At 35.4% G+C, this 16,041-nt stretch overlaps 1 protein-coding gene and 1 non-coding gene across 6 annotated transcripts in view; both read right to left on the bottom strand.

Annotated features, from left to right (window-relative positions):
- Window positions 1–16,041, bottom strand: part of Srrm234 (Serine-arginine repetitive matrix 2/3/4) — a 615,875-nt gene that overhangs the window by 353,488 nt on the left and 246,346 nt on the right. The gene's annotated exons all lie outside the window — the stretch shown is intronic.
- Window positions 13,194–13,312, bottom strand: LOC150107174 (U6atac minor spliceosomal RNA). Its single transcript, XR_016548281.1, has one exon. It is a non-coding gene; the product is annotated as a U6atac minor spliceosomal RNA (small nuclear RNA).

Below are 16,041 nucleotides of genomic sequence, written 5' to 3'. Positions count from 1 at the left end.
AAACATAAATATAGATCTTCGTTATATTCCCACAATTTCTCGACCATTTGTCATAAAGTGAAAATCTGATTCTGACAGTCTCTATCTGACAGCCTGAATCCAACCTGTTCTTCACCAAACTTCCCTTCCACTATCCTTCCCAATCATTTCTCAAGTATACTTGGATAAATCTTACCAGGAAAACTCATAGAGAAATACCTCTGTCATTCTCACATTCAGTTTTTTTTTTTTTTTTTATTTTGCTTTTCATATGGGTATTATGAAAGCTCTACTCCAATCATCTGGAATACGTCCCTCTATACAGGTCTTCTGAACTATGTAGTGCAGTCACTGCAAGACTTTTATACCTCCATACTTCAACATTTCTGGTCGAATATCATCTATTCCTGCTGCTTTTCCACATTTCAGGCTTTTGATGGCCTTGTATTCCTGATTACATGCCTGTCCAGTGTTTTTTTTTACCACTGTGCTGTCATTGCTTGTTTCATTCAGCAATTTTTCGAAGTAATTACTCCATACATCAAGGATATCTTTTTTTCCAGTTTTCATGTCACCTTTATCTCTAATTCCTTTTACCACACTCTTTCCTCAATTTCTGAGCTTTTCAAACAGCCTTCAGAATATTTTTCCACTTTCCTGATATTTATTTTCTGTTCTAGCCAAAGTCGTCCCATGATGTTTGTTTAGCTAGCTTTACACAGTTTAGCTTTCTTACATTTGTCTCTGCATTCTCTAGAGCAGTGGTTCAAAACCTTTTCCCACTTGTGTACCCCTTTTAAACCCATTTCTATAAGTTGTACCCCTTGTTTTTAAAATAGCTGTTTTTAAATACTGACATTTATTATTCCATAACTAAAATTTTGCATTTTGTTTACTTTACTTGTTTTTTTGCCATTGCTGATTATTTTTTGTGTATCCCCGAATGGTCCAGCACGTACCCCCCGGGAGTACGCGTACCTCCGGTTGGGAATCGATGCTTTAGAGCACAAGCTGACGACAGGAACTTTCGGTATGCTTTCTTCTTTTCTTTCGCTGCCTCTTTAACTTCCTGTGTCCACCATGGAGTTCTGATTTTTCTATCCTTGCAGACAACTTCATGACATGCTTCTCTGGCTGAATCAACCAATGTTTTCTTCAGGGCTTGTCACTAAATCTCCAAGGTTTGCTTCCTGTTCTCATACTCTTTCATTTTTTCTTAAAAATAATGTTTGTGTATTTTAGTTTGTGTTTGATGGTACAACATGACAGAATTTCTTTAACAACTTATATGTCTGTATCATATCATATATTTTCTCCTACCATTTAAGTTCTGCAAATTAAATTTTCTTGATATACCCTTCTAACGACCAATATCCAAAGGGTGTAATACATTTCTTAATTACTCTCAACTTTTTTCCAGATTTTCAGCATCAATTACCAAAATTCAGATTATCTAATCTGAAAACAGATGTGGTCTGATAAGCCTTCTTAAATAGAATAGTAATCTTTTTAAATCTATTCTTCTCATTGTGGCAGCAACCAACCTGTGCTATCTTTACCATTTTCGCAATGTGATCACTAAATTTCAGTTCCTTGCTATTCTCCTTCTCCAACCAAAATCCTTTTATATCCATCTCTGCATATATTTAAAGAAAATAATGTACCTTTATATTTTGATGCACATGATGCATTTCGTAGTGTTTAACTAGCAACTCCACTGACAGTTAAACACTAAGAAATGTGGTCTTAATCAGCATCATTTCTTATAATTCTTCCTCAACTTTGCAGTATTTGCAAACAACTGATATCTCATTTCAAACCTCAAAAAATATCATTAGCATAATTCTTTTTTTTTTTTTTAATTAAAAAAAAAATTTTTTTTTTTTTAAAGAATTACTGTCTCAATCACTGATTACACAAGTTAGGAAGAAAGGGATTCTTCTCTCAAGATCAGATACCTCTGAACCTCATTAAGCAAAATGGTGGTCTCGCACTGTTCAGCAAAAATCAGACTACCCTATGCAACTTGCTTATATCAATCAACAAATTTGGTAGCCAATCTTCTATCTCAATCCACAGCTGTATATACACATCTCTGTTATTCTTAATACCAACTTACCACGTGTTAAGTGATATAACAAAATCTACAAATAGTATACAGTATATGCATCTTCCTTATGTTATAGTTATATTTCACCACATAAAGTGTTCTACTCTGCCTATATAAAATATTTTTTTCCTGACAAAGATTCCAGACACCTGCTAATGAAACTTTTTTCTTCCCACAGTCACAGCAAGATCCCTGAAAAATAAGCATTACTAGACTCTCTAACACCCACAATACAAACTGAATCTTTCCTATCATCACAAATATCTAGAGTTTACTAATGCATTTGACAGACTGCCATGACAATTAAAGAAGGAGATGGATAATCATTTAGTTGACAGGACAAGATTTTACAGAATATAGATGTGGCCTGTTGAATTTGAATATATACTCAGGAAAATTGTTAGCTAAATTAGTTACTCATTACATCAGCAAGTGTTAATGTTTGAACCAAATGAAAAATATCAAGCACTTCCAAGACAACCAAATGTGTAGTGAACCCCCACTCTCCCAGTCATTCCTACCAAATAAACAAATTAAGACTAATCAACAAAACAGATGACATATAATGATAATAAACAGAATACCGCAGAGTATTTTTTAACATTCTATCTCTCTCTCTCTCTGTGTCTGTAATGTGTTTTATTTTCTAAAGCATACTGTAAGGAGACAGATCTATTTTAGTCCTAATTTTTGGATAAATGGACAGCAGGTCTACATTCTTCATCACTATCAGCAATATAGTTCATTTGTACTATTAATTTGCAGACTTAACAATATGCTGTATGAGAATACAGCAGAAAAATGCTACAATTTCATGTCCCAAACTAACTAGTATATACTACTGAAAAATTGTGTTAGCTCTAAGACTGTTTTTCTTACTTGCAGACATAAAGAGATTAATCCCTGATCTAAAGTACATCATACCTAGCTGATGAGTCACTTGTAATCAGTGAAGGATTCATTTGAACATCTAGGCATCAGTAACTGACTTAAAAAAAAAGCATACCTAACATTTTGCTTTTAAATTCAAATACTACAATCTTAACTTGAAATTCAGGTTTTGCTTTTATGAAAGGTCTCTACTCTTCAAGCCACTATAAAATTATTGCTTCAATTTAAACAATAATGTTACAGTTAAAAGCACCTTGATCCTAGTCCACTATGTAATTAATGTTTGACTTGTAAGATCATATCCTACACATCAATATTAGTGGCATAACATTATAATATGAACAGAAAGCTTTTTATTATAAAGTGAAAAGAAAAGCATAAGTATGTGCAATTTATGCATTAAAATGATATATTCCAATGCTTGATGAGTCCTTGAAAACCATGGCAGAGCAATAATAATAACAATATAGAAGTTATACATTAAATGAAACTGCTTCAAAGGTTTATGCGAATTGATGTATTAAATCTATCACTTCACATAAACTCTGTCCTTATCAACCAATATGCATAGCTAGCATTCTATATCTGCTAAAAACTGAATCTCTCACCCACCCACCCACCCACACAGGGAATCTGCCCACATCAGCTTCTGTGAAGGGAAATTCTCATTTTTATTTCAAAATTTTCTCTAGCATTGAAAATACTTGTATGATACTTAGGCCACAAGTGGCTGGAAAAGTACAATTTTGGTATCTATAAGAAATTTGTGGAAAAAACAAGTCATTTTTTTGAAACAGAGAATTGAGTGATTTCACAAAATATTCTAATATATAGATATCTTCAATAAACTTTTGTATATACTTTTTTATATTCAGTACTTCTGGGATTAACACAAAGATATAATCTGTCACTTAAATTAGTATGCAATTTTACTTTTTGAGTTCAAAAATCAAAATTACTTGTTTCTACCGCTTATACTTCTAATGACTGTGTTACTGACCTGTCCATGAAAACTAGTTTACACTTAACAGCTGCTACTGCCAGTAGCAAAGCATGAATTTCTTAATGATGAAGAAATAGTATCATCATACTATCATTATTATTTCAGCAAATTTAACAAAGAACCTTTAAAACAGAGACTGAAACACATTAGACAAAGTAAATAAATTTAACGAAATCGATACAAATATTTTATACCAAAACTAACAGTATATCATTAGCATGGAAAAAATCTATCCATCTATCCACCAGTGGCTTTAACAGGAACTTAAGCACCCATGGCCTTCCTAATATCCTTGAACTTCCCAACTGTAATACAAGGATAAAGCAGATACCCCTATGTCTCTAAATATTCTTGTCTGTAAATTGCGTGTGTTCTACTGGCTGGGTTTGTCCATTTTGAGGGACAAAAAAAAAAACCCTGAGTTTCTGGGCGGAAAATCCTCCACCTCTGTATGAGACTGGCTAACTCACATTTAGTAGAAAGAAACCAGATAAAGGTTCCTCACGTCACTGATGGGAATCGAACCAGGTCTTTCTGACCAAAACTTCGTCTATACTGACTGAGCTACAGAGGCTCAGCATGGAACAAATAAATAACTGAATTGCTTGTTGGTTCTATGCTGATGATGTACTATTACTTTCAGTATGCAAAATATTTGTATTAATTTCTAATGTGTTTTACTCTCCATTACTATGTTGCAGGTTCCATTAAAATTATAACATTAAGAATAATTAGAAATCTCAAGATTAGCCTAATCAAATAATCCTAATTTCTAAATATCCATTATATTTCTGTTTAGTAGTCAAATGTAGACAACATATTTTCTGCTATTCAGTGTAGATACAACACAAAAAAAATTCAAAATAATTTTAGTGCTGCTTCAGTCTAGAACATGAGTATGCTATAAAACTTACAAATCACATGAATCCCTATTTTTCAGTGCTCCTCTCAAGTTTGCTAGGAAAAACTTGTAGTGCCTTCAAATAATTATTGTGCTGAAGAGTCATTTTTAGATGCAAGGCTCATTTTGTGTATTACACAAAATAGTTTGTGACTGTTGTCAATCCAATCATTTGCAGGGGAAAAAGGGAAGATCAAAATTATTCGCTGCAATACTTTTGCTTACTGGCTTGATGGAATTTAATCAAACTTAGGATTAAATATACATATAGAAAATGTCTATATAGTTCAATTTTGGTTCCAATCAGCATATTTCTATTGGCAAAATGATTTAAATAGATATTAATAATGCAGCACTGGATGGAAGAAAAAGAAATTTGGTATTTATTATCTGAATTAAATTTGTCAAATCATTTTGATTTTATCTTGAAGTGGATCATGGTAAAATTAGGCAAAACAAAATTATATCTTTATTTCTAGAGTAATAGATAATCTATATTCAAGTTGGAAATAAACAGTCAGAACTAAAGGAAGTATGGGAAAATGGTTTGTAAAATCAGGTGTAAGACAAAGTTACACCACTATTATTCATCACCTGTATGGATAATGCTCATATGAAACTGGAGATATTCAACTACTTTATACTGATGATATTATACTCCTAAATAAATCCAGTGCAAGCCTTCAGTATTCAGTAGTCTTTGACTAGACTGAATAACTGTTGTAACATACTGGGAATGAAGATCAGCAATGTAAAGACAAAAAAACATGAAAATAGGCAGAAACAAACTCATTCCAAATGGAGAACCTATAGAACAAGTAAAAGCTTTCAGCTAGTCACACTAAATTTTTAGCAAATATGGCTAATTAAATATGGAACCAAAACAGAGAATTAGCAAAGCTGGTATTGTGGGGATCCAGTTGAATAAATTTATGTACAGAACATGACAAAAATTAACTATAAACACTAGATTAATGGCATTCAATGATAGCCTTCAAACTAATTTTAACTTATTGATCTGAAAGTTGGGTCAGAAATAAAGCAGGTGATCGAATGCTAGAAAGAGAGAGAGAGAGACCAACAGATTTGAAAGTTGGAAGTTTTTTTTTCCCCACTTAGTTAGACTATAAATTATATATTTAGTTTAATCCTTTATCCAAGTGTAAGTAAACAAAGTTTGCACCTGAAGTATTTTCAGGACTGGAGCAACTCGTGGCAAAGGTGGAAAAACTTCACATCACTTGCCTTAGTATCCCATAGTGCAAAGCACATCTCTTTGTGGACATCTATAACGTTATGCATTATGGGAAGGGTCACTATCCAGACTGGTTTCGACCTTTATTGAGGTCTCTTCAGTGGGAACAAACCCAGAGGTCATACCAAGGTCAAAGCAATGCAGAAGTCATAGTTATCTATACGAGTTGCCAAAAGGTGTCGCATCTTATTAATAAATTACTCTGGATTAGAGAATAATGTTGGAAGTTTTATCCTCCAATTGATTAGACTATAAATCATATAAGTGTAAGCATAACATCATACATGTCTGCAAGGAGATGTGCTGTGCATTATGGGATACTAAGGCAAGTGATGTGAATTTTGTCCACCTTTGCCACGAGTTGCCCTAGTCCTGAAGATACTTCAGGTGCAAACTTTGTTTGCTTACACTTGGATAAAGGATTAAACTAAATATATAATTTACAGTCTAACCAAGTGGAAAAAAAATTCCAACATCGTTCTCTAATCATTTATTAATAAGGTGTGACACCTTTTGGCAACTCATATAGATAAATATGACTTCTGCATTGCTTCAACCTTGTTATCACCTCTGGGTTTGTTCCCACTGAAGAGACCTCAATAAAGGTCAAAACCAGTCTGGGTAGTGACCCTTTCCATAATGCATAACATTATACATGTCTGCAAGGAGATGTGCTTTGCATTATGGGATCCTAACGCAAGTGTTGTGAAGTTTGTTCACCTTTGCCATGAGTTTCCCCAGTGCTGAAGATACTTCAGGCGCAAACTTTGATTATTTACACTTGGATAAAGGATTAAAATCAATATATAATTTATAGATTTGAGAGTTCTGAGCTAGTCACACAAATGGGGAGTGAATATATGGCATCGATGACAATATCACATTAAAAATGGTCAGTCAAAATAACACAGGTTTCCTTGAATTTGCATTGAAAATTCTGATCAACCATCCTAATCATCCCACTCTATAATGGTGGCATAAAAATCACAAGAATTTGGATTGCACACAGCCCACAACACAAGTTCTTTCAAGTTCTCCAACAAACCATTACTTTAGGACTCTGAACAATAATTTCTTCCCTTACTGGCCACCATCTATACTGCTTTTGTTCTAATTTATCTGTGAGTAATTTTAAGTTAGAGAGCTTACTGCTCTCTAACTTAATATCTCTTTTAATGATTAATAACAAGACTCTAGCTCTGGTATAAAACCAAGCTTTCAGTTGAAATATCACTGATACTTTCATATTTGGTTAATTAATTTTCAACTGAAAAAAGCCCATACGAAGATTGCTTGCATCATAACAAGAATCAAATGCAGGTCAGTCTCTTCCAATAGAATTAAACTTGTTGAGAAATTATATTCTTGTTTAATCCTTTAATGAGACCTCAATAAAGATAGAAACTGGTCTGGGTAATGACCCTTCCCATAACACATAGCATTATACACGTCTGAAAGGATGAGCTTTGCATTATGGGACACTAAAGCAATCAATGCTTTAGTGTCCCATAGTGTCACTCTATATACAAGTAATCTAGCCGTGAAGATACTCCACACACAAACTTTGTTTGCTAACACTTGGATAAAGGACTAAACAAGAATATAATTTCTTGTCAAGTTAATTTATTTATAATCAAGTGAAAAAACTTTCTACTTTCAACAGCAGTTGTCACAAGTTTTTTTTCATTGGGTTAGAAAGTAAATTACACTTGAAGTGAAATTATATTCTTGTGTTACCTTTTACCCAAATGTGAGCAAAAAAAAAAAAGTTTGCATAGGGAGTAGGCTACTTGTATACAGAAGATGTCGACTTCATATCATATTGCCTCTCATAAGCACTGCAGAGCCCTGCCTAAGGACACAGAGTTAATCATTGACTTCTGACATATGCAACTTATGACTACCCCATAATATACATTAACCAAATACCACATCACTCATCCAACCTATGGAATGGGATGTTATTGCTGCCATCAAAGCATATTATTTACGATATACTTTTGCTCAGGTGCTACTGAGTGTGAAAAAACCCTCAGAGACTTTTGGAAGGGATATAATATCGAGGTGACAAAAGAGTGCATGTATAGTTTTAGAAGGAGGAGAGAGAGAGAGAGTAAAAAAACAGAAGCAGTTGAGCCCCCAATATATTTACAATGAAAAAACTGCCAGAGGCATTTATCTCGGTTAACAAGACAGTTTGAGGAAATGGACCCCAACTAGGAAATATTTAGCAAAGTAGACAGAATTATGCAAGCTGCAATTGCTTACTACAGAGAAAGTTATGCGGTAAAGGAAAGGCAAAGTGTGCACAGACTAAGTTGGATGTAACATACAGATTAAACAAGTCCACTCCCTGTCACATCATGATCTAAAGATGAGCCTAGACCTTTCAGAAATTATGCATCTCGTGAGTCATCCTCAGAATGCTTTGTTGCAATTGCTGAATTTGAAGAATTTGTTGTTGATGACATCCCTTCATCCTCTGAAGAATCATCAAATTAATAAAGGAGCATCTTCATTGAACTACTTTTGCTCCATGTGTTCTCAGGTTGATTATTTTTCTGTGCACTTATTTTAAGCACATAAGAGCATATTTTTTATTTATCAGTGCAGTATTGTACACAGAAGTTTTATGTTATAATTTGCATACTGTGTTATGTCACTATAAAAAAGATTAAAATTAATTTTAAAATATAGTAAAACAGAGCTACATCTTTTAGCATTCAAACATATATCCTTATGGTTCATAGTGATTTCTGACTTACAATGGGATTGCCACAATGGAACCCTTCATAAGTTGAGGATTGACTGTATATATTGAGACACATTACAAGAAGCACTGCCTGGAATGATTTTAACTTTTGCTGAGGTTCCATAGTGGAAGATAGACCCAACAATATACTGAGAGCTAAATCAATGATTTAGCTCTCAGTATATCCTTGTCACAAAGGTCTAAGTAGTGATCCTTCCCCATAATGCATAACAATATACATATTTGAAAGGAAATGTGTTTTACATTATGGAAAATTAAGACAACTGATACAAAGTCAATATCCTCTATATACAAGTAGACTAGTATTGAAGATACTTAATGAACAAACTTTATTTGCTTAAACTTGACTAAGGATTAAAACAAGAATATAATTTCCTGTTAAGCATTAGATAAACAATAAAATTATATTTTCCAAATACAAATAGCAAAATGGTGTATTACCATATTAATAAAATACTCTAGATGAGGGATACTTAACAAATTTTTTAAATTAAAGATGCCAAGATATACTCTTGTGTAATCCTTTATCCAAGTGTAAGCAAATAAAAGTTTGTGCATGAAGTATCTTCATGACTAGGCAACTTGTAAATAAGGAGGTATCCAAAAATAATTAGAATCTGAACTTAACACATGCAAATTTTCTAGTTAAGGATGATGCCTTATAATGGTATACAAGTGTTTTTACCCCCCCCCTCCCCTCATGTAGAGGTGAATGACTTTACATTAATTGCACTAGTATCTAGGCAATTAATGATGTATGGTGAGTCTATTCAGCCAGAGAGATGTTAGTGAAACATTAAATTCATGTTACTTATAATGCATTATTAAATCATCATCAATTTCCCGATATGTACACTCAAGGGATGTTCAGGCTATTATGACAGTTCAACATGATTAACTTTACATTATTATTAATCTCATATCAACAATTTTCCTTCAGATTAGTCTATTACTTGTCAGCACTGAAATATTGTCACATCTAACATTTAGTTCTAAGGCATTTCTGTCTGAACCAATCCACCTAGATCTTGGTCTGTCTTCATCTGGCATCAAAGACTTGTTTTGCTAATCATTCATCTCCCATTCTATTTAAGTGACCATATCACCTTAGATTAGCCCTGCTCATACATTCTTGAATCAAACAATGTCAAGTTCCATCCTAATGCTTTCATTTTTAATACGATTCTGCAATTGACCCATCTGTTCAGGTCCCTAATTATTATATATAAGAACTCTCATATCTGTAATCTCTGAAGTGCTTTGTTTCTCACCCAACTCTCCAATCCGTAACTTAAAACTGGTTTGACCACTGTCTTGAATACTGCTAGTTTAGTGTTTTGGCTAATTTCTCTCTTATTCCATATTAATTTCATCAATTTCCTGATATCTACACTCAAGGGATGTTCAGGCTATTATGACAGTTCAACATGATTAACTTTACATTATTATTAATTTCATATCAACAATTTTCCTCCAGATTAGTCTATTACTAATCTAGAGATTTAGGGGTGGTGTTAGACAGAGAGTTAAAGTTTAGAGGACATACTGCAAAGGTTGCACATAAGATTACTCGGCTAGTGAAGAGCACATTAACAAGTAGAGATAAGGAAGTTGTAATTCCTCTTTATAAGACTTGATACGTGCACATCTGGATTACTGTGCTCAAGTCTGATCCTCTGAATTGATGCAGAAGCGGTGGAGAGGATTCAGAGGCAAGTGACTAAGATGATGAGTGGCCTGTGCCCTATGAGGATAGATTGAAGGTCTGTGAATTGCAGAAGTTGGTTGAGGAGAAAAAGAAGGGATATGATAGAAACATTTAAGTTACTTAAAGGATTTTATAGGATAGATTATTATTATTACTATTATTATGTGACACCTCCAGGGAGTCCAAGGACTAATCGAGGGAGGACACCTACTCTACAACTCTCTGTCTCCACCAATTACAACTACACCAATGCCATCTACCACCACCGCTGGCATTTCCACAGACAATCACAAACATCCATGCCCATGGCGGGATTCGAACCCTCAGCCTCTTGCCTGGAGAGCGGATATGCTAACCACTAAGCCAACCAAGAAATGTTTCAGCATTTGGCTAGAGGGACCAGAACAAGGGGTCATCCCTGGAAGTAGAATAAATGTGTGGTCAGTAGGGGTGTGAGGTGAGGACTAGATTTTTTGCTTGGAGAATGGTGAATGAGTCGAATGGATTGCCAGAATCAGTTGTGTGTACTTTTTCTGTTAATGGGTTGAAGGAGCGGTATGATAGATTGGGTCTCTCGTGATGAGTCTTCGGACCCCATGGAGGTGCCTGCATAATAATAATAATAATTTATTCAACTCACTACCCAGCATACCAGCTTTGCTTATTCTGTTGTCTATTTCCAGATTTAACTTGCCATCTTCACTAAAAACTGTGCTTAAATATGTGAAATATTTTACTTGTTCTATAGGCTCTCCATTCAGAATGCACCTGAAGTTTTCTATGTTCCTGCTGCTATTTTTCAATTTAGTTACAGAATCCTGGAGATGTGCAATGGATGTGTTTAGGAATATAGCATTATCTGCATAAAGCAAAGAGCTAAGTTTGATATCTCTAATTCAAATCCAGATTTAATGCCACTTTCTTTCACAATGTGATCCATATAGATGAAGAACAAGAGCAGAGATAATGTGCATCCTTGTCTTACACCTGATTTTTACATCAAACCATCTTTCTATATTTCCTTCAAATCTAACTGCTGACTTGCAACTTAAATATAGATGATATATTGCCTTTCATAATGTTTCCTTTACCCAATAATAATAATAATAATTATTATTATTTCGGGCGACTCCAGGGAGTCCTTAGACTCATCGATGGAGGCCCTAAATATCATGTCCACACAACTATACGACATTCTCACAGTATCTATCATACCTTGCCTTGAACTCGCTCACCGTCATAGCACCCACAACAGACTCTGGCAGCTTATTCCACTCATTTACCACTCTAAAAGTAAAGAACCCAGCTCTAACACCCCTGCTAACCACACTCTTGCCCAGCTTCCATAGGTGTCCCCTAGTTCTCCCACCACCAGTCCTGATCTCAAAAATATCCTCTGAATTAATCCTATAGAATCTCTTTAGCAATTTGAATGTCTCAATCATATCTCCCCTTTTCCGCCTATCAACCAGTTTCTGCAACCCACAAATCCTCAACTTGCTCTCATATGGTTCATTCTATAGACCTGCTATCATCTTAGTCACTCGCCTCTGGATCCTCTCCACCTCCTCCCCATCAAAAAGGAACAGAGGTGACCAAATCTGGGCACAGTAGTCGAGATGAGGTCTTATCAAGGCCCAGTACAGAGGTACAATAACTTGCTTGTCTCTGCTCGTCAAGGTATTTTTCAACAACCAAGTGAGTTGATGAGCTGATTTAGCTACTTTTGCAATGTGTCCCCTAAACTTCATCTCCCTATCCACCAACACTCCCAAGTCCCTGGCCTCATCAATCTCCTGGAGTAAAGTTCCACTGACGTGGTATACTGCTGCTAATCTTTTCACCCCAAAATGCATAACCTTCAATTTTGTCACATTAAATTGAAATCCATTCTCCTTAGTCCAGAACTCCAATCTATGCAAGTCGTCCTGCAAGATTTTGACATCTTCTGCATTCACTATCGCCCTGCCTTTGCATCATCAGCGAACAAATGAACTGTTCCACTTAGATCCTTCCCTATATCGTTAATGAACAGATTAAACAGCAGTGGTCCAAGAACAGAACCCTGCGGCACACCATTAGTCACAGGTCGTCTTTTGGACTCTACTCCTGAATAAACTACTCTTTGATATCTCTCCATCAACCACCCACCTATCCATCTCACCAACCCTATATCCATTCCCATATGTTGTAGTTTACGGATTAAAATTCCATGTGGTATCCTGTCAAATGCCTTTGCCAGGTCCAGCAGTATCACTGTAAACCCATTACCCTTATCCAGTTCAGCCGTCACCTTGTTATAAAACTTGAGCAAGTTACTGAGGCATGATCCATCCTTCACAAAGCCATGCTGTCCCTTGTACAGTATCTCATTTACATCAATCCATTCCTGTAGTTTTCCCTTGAATACTTTCTCCAAGACCTTGACAACGACTCCTGATATGCTGATCGGTCGGTAATTTGCAACCGTAGTCTTGGATCCTCCTTTATGCAGTGAAACTATTTTCCCCTCTTTCCACACCTTCGGGACTAAACCAGACCCGAGACTCAGATTAAACAACATGGTCAAGGGCAAAAATTGGTTAAGTGCCGCAAAGTAAGCAGCAGTGCCTTAACCTTATATGTATTAGGCCCAGAGGCCGGTCCATCCTTATCAAGGGGAGTGCTAACCTTCTCTCCTTTCATACAACACGTCTCCTTTCATGAAACACTACATAATTGTAGTGTTTTCAAAAGCTTCTTTATTTGGACACCTTGTTATATGCCTTTTCAGATCTACAAAACTGAAGTACAGATTCTTGTCATATTCCCATGATTTTTCAACTATTGGTCATAAAGCAAAAATCTGATCCTAACAACCTCTATTTGGCCTGAATCCACATTGTTCTCAAAGTTTCTCTTTCGAATTTCCCTCAGAATCTTTTCAAGTATGCTTGCATAAATTTTACCTAGAACACTTAGTAGAGAAATTCCTCTGTAGTTTTTAGATTCAGTTTTATTCCTTTTTTTTATAGATGGGAACTATGAGAGGCCCATTCCAATCATCTGGAATTCGATCTTCTGACCAGGCACTCTGAATTATTTCATGTAGCCACTGCAAAAGTTTTATACCTCCATATTTGAGCATTTCTGGTCAAATATCATCTCTCACTGCTTTTTTTTTTCATTTAAATGTCTTTCAAAGTAATTACTCCAGACATCTGGGATATCCTTATCTTCAGTTTTCATGTTACTCTGATCATCTTTGATTCCTTTTACAGTTGGCTTTCCTCTGCTTCTAAACTTTTTCAATAGCCTCCAGAACATTTGTTAAGCTACTAATTTAATAAGCCAAAAGGCTATTTTACCAGCGAAATTGTTAATAGAAAGGGGGATGGTAAATCCCTTCATGTTTTAATAGCTGGGTATGAAACTCGGATCGAAATCCATAGAGTTTCATGCCGAAAAAACTATCGGCAGGCCCCAAGTGTAAATGATCACTTGGGTAGTACAACACCAGGGCAACTCCATGCAAAGGTGGAGCAAGCTCCCTCACTAACTTTAATATTCTCTCATAATGTAAAAGCCAGCTCCTAAGAGATGTATATATATTGTTTTACATTATGAGAAGAGGTCACTACACAGACCGGTTTCAACCTTTTTTGAGGTCTCATCAGTGAGTAGGTAGACCTGGAATATCAAGGTTTTAAGTGAACATGAACTTACATACCTCTGCTATCGAATTGCCGAAGTGGTGTACTCCTATATTTAATGTTAATTACTAATTTAATAAGCCAAAAGGCTATTTTACCAGCGAAATTGTTAATAGAAAGGGGGATGGTAAATCCCTTAATGTTTTAATAGCCGGGTACGAAACTTGGATCGAAATCCAGTTTCATGCCGAAAAAACTATCGGCAGGCCCCAAGTGTAAATGATCTCTTGGGTAGTACAACACCAGGGCAACTCCATGCAAAGGTGAAGCAAGCTCCCTCACTATTATATTATTATTTGTTAAGCTACTTTCACACGTAGCTTAGCTCTCTTACATTTTTCTCTGCATTTCTTTAGTGCATCTGCCAACTTCTCAATCTGCAAGGATAGAGAAATATGAACACCATTGCTAGGAATCTTCAGTGTGCTTTCTTCTTTTTCCATGTTCTTCTCTAATTTCCTGTGCCCACTATGGTGTTCATATTTCTCTATCCTTGCAGATAACTTCACCACATGCCTCCCTAACTGAATCAATTAATGTCTTCTTCAGAGTTTGCCACCAAGACTCAAGGGCTGATTCTAGTTTTTGAACTGTTTCATTCTTTCTTCAATAATGTTTGTTTGTATAGTTGAGTCTAAACTTTACCTGCAAAAGTTGCTCAACTTTTTAAAAACTTTTTAAAATCTTTTAAAAACTTTTTTACATACTGTTCTTTTCAATGTGTTATTCAGCTTTATCCTACTTAAAACTAAGTGATGGTCCCTTCCAATATGAAGTCCTCTGTACACTCTTGTATCCAGAACCAACATGAATACATCACTATAAACAATAACACAGTCAATAAGGCATTTCATATTTCTTGTGTCTTCTCTCCGCATGAACTTATGCACGTCTTTATACTGCAACATGGTGTTAATAATGATTAGTTCATATCCTGAGCAGAAATCCAGAAGACATATAAATTATTATTAGCCTTGCCCTTTTTTTTTTCAATTTTTCCCAAAACATTTCTGTATGCCTATTAAGATTCGCTTTCTGCTCTGCTGTTTAGATCTCCAACAAGGACCACTTTTTCCATGTTTTTTATATCAGCTGTCTGCTCTAATGACTCAAATTCCTCCACATCTTCTTAAGAGAACCTTCTGTGGGACCAGAGGCAAAAATAGTTTCATTGTCCATTTCCCCATTTCGAAGTTTGTCCATACAACTTACCTGAAACTGCCTTTGAACTATTAAGTTTATCTTCATGTTTGGTATTGAATGATTTCACTAATCTTGCCTTTCCTTGATCATTACTGCCCAAATATAACATCCCATACTTATGATTTAGTAAGATCTCACTTGTTTCTGTCTTCTTTGTTTCAGTGAGGCCAATTATGTACACGTGGTATTTTTCCAGTTCTTATGCAAGCTCGACTTCTTTTCCATTAATACTCCTTACATTGATGATTGCTATCTTCAGTTCTTCTGATGTTAGGGTTTCTTCTTCTAGAAGTTGAGCTCGAGTCTGTTCTAGTAGTTGACTTTTCACTGCTCATCCTGATTCTTCCCTGAAGAAAACAGCAGGGGCCTTGTTTAACCGGGTAATGACCCAGCCAGCTGGAATCTCATCATGTTGCATCATCATATTATTTATGGTTTCAACCAATAGAGAGTACAATTTGGTTGGCAAAGTACCCAAACTGCCAGCCCATCCACAGTACTCAGAGCACACCTATTAATGGGGTGC

The sequence above is a fragment of the Typopeltis vanoorti genome, chromosome 4 (assembly GCF_054136105.1).
Source record: "Typopeltis vanoorti isolate ZY-2024b chromosome 4, IOZ_Tvanoo_1.0, whole genome shotgun sequence".
Taxonomy (NCBI): Eukaryota; Metazoa; Arthropoda; class Arachnida; order Uropygi; family Thelyphonidae; genus Typopeltis; species Typopeltis vanoorti.
Note: the sequence above shows the minus strand (reverse complement) of the source record. Positions and strands in the feature narration are given on the sequence as shown.